Source organism: Acomys minous (assembly GCF_964271855.1).
Source record: "Acomys minous genome assembly, chromosome: 6".
Classification (NCBI taxonomy): domain Eukaryota; kingdom Metazoa; phylum Chordata; class Mammalia; order Rodentia; family Muridae; genus Acomys; species Acomys minous.
This window is the reverse complement of record NC_140487.1, coordinates 87,699,751-87,701,799: the sequence shown is the minus strand read 5'-3', so window position 1 is coordinate 87,701,799 and position 2,049 is coordinate 87,699,751.

The window sequence follows — 2,049 nt, the reverse complement described above, 5'->3', positions numbered from 1 at the left end:
AAAAAAAATACTTTTATTTAATTTTTAAGTTTATGTGCATTGGTGTAAGGGTGTCAGATCTCAGTTGTGAGCTGCCATGTGGGTGCTGGGAATTGAACCCGGGACCTTTGGAAGAGCAGATAGTGCTGTTAAAAGCAGACAGTGCTCTTAACCACTGAGCCAACTCTCCAGCCCCATACATTTTTTTAAAAATCTGTATTATTGCTTCTCTTTTGATTTTTTTTTTTTTTGAGACAGGGTCTCTCTGTGTAGCCTTGGCTGTCCTGGACTCGCTTTGTAGACCAGGCTGGCCTCGAACTCACAGCGATCCGCCTGCCTCTGTCTCCCAAGTGCTGGGATTAAAGGCATGGGCCACCACACCTGGTCTATTGCTTCTCTTTTGAATAAAGCTCCCTTACTACTTTGCAACCCATAGTGGCCTTTGTTACAATTCTTTGAATAACAGGCCAAGAACCTGGAAGCAGCCAGCTGGATGGTTAGTACCAGTGCAAATTCACAGGAATTCGAGGCCAGCTTGGGCTGCTTGAGACACTCCTCAAAACCAAATAGTAACAAACCTTTACTATCTTAAAGCCACTATTTATTTGATAAGTAAAAGTATTATTATTATTTTTTTTTCTCTTCAAGATAGTGATCCACCTGCCTCTGTCTCCCAAGTGCTGGGATTAAAGGCATGGGCCACCACACCTGGCTAAATTAAATTTTTTTTTGAGACAGAGTTTCCCTGTGGTGCCTTGGCTGTCCTGGACTTCCTTTGTAGACTTGGCCTTCCTTAAACTCAAATTTGCCTGCTTCTGCCTCCCTGAGTGCTGAGTTAAAGGTGTGTGCCACCATGCCCAGCAATAAAATTAATTTTTATAATGATAAATGCCTTTATTGATGCTCCTAATTTAAGAGATTCTGTTATAGTATTTTATTATTCTGTTTGTTTAAGACAGTTCCAGTGTAGAAATGGAACTGTAGACTATGCTGGCCCTGAACTTACAGAGATCCAACTGCCTCTGCTTCCTAAATGCTGGAATTAAATATGTGTGCCACCACACAAGGCATTATTATTTAGTCTTGCCTGGCCTGGCACTATGTAACCCAGACTGGTCTTGAACTCACTGCGATTCTCTTGTGTTGGTCTGGCAAGGGCTGGGATTACAGAGGTGAAGCCACCTATGTATTCTTGCTGGGTTTATTAGAGCTACACCAGTGGCTGCTTATCACAAGGCTGGTGGCCCCAAACAACCTCCTCTGGCAAACAGAGCTTACAGCTTATGTGAACACACAGTTTTCTACAATACTCTACCCAAATTGCTTCAGAATAATTAAAATAAACTTTCTGCTATTTTTTTAGGAAGCTGGGCTCATTTCAATGAAGGAAGGATTCAAAGCATATTTTTTATTGTTTGTTTGTTTGTTTGTTTTTGCTTTCGAGACAGGGTTTCTCTATGTTATCTTGGCCATCCTGGACTCGCTTTGTACACCTGGCTGGCCTCAAACTCAGTGATCTGCCTGCCTCTGCCTCCCGAGTGCTGGAATTAAAGGCATGTGCACCACCATGCCCAGCTTCGAAGCATATTTAAAAAAAACAAAAACAAACTAAATGCAATGATAATTCTCCACTATGCTTTTCTCTTGCTTTTTAAGGAACAGATGTTAATGATTAATTGAGTGTTCTGTTTTATCAAAACTGTTGTGTCCTTTTATTATTCCAAAGCTTGTATCTTGTGTTTTAACCTTGTTATAATCAAGTTTCTTTCTTTCTTTCTTTTTTTTTTTTTTTTTTTTTTTTTTTTTGGTTTTTTGAGACAAGGTTTCTCTGTGCAGCCTTATAATCAAGTTTCACCTATGATAATCAGGTAGCATAATTTATCACTCCAGAAAAATCAGTTGTGCTCAGAATTTAAAAGACTCTCTCTCTCTTTGTTTTTTCAGATTGAACCCAGGACCTCATCCATTGCAGGTGTGAGCCAGCAAGCCCTGCTCACTCAGGTCTGCCTACTCACCCACTGCCGAGGGTGACCTTGAACTCATGATCCTCTTGCCTCTACCTTCTAAGTG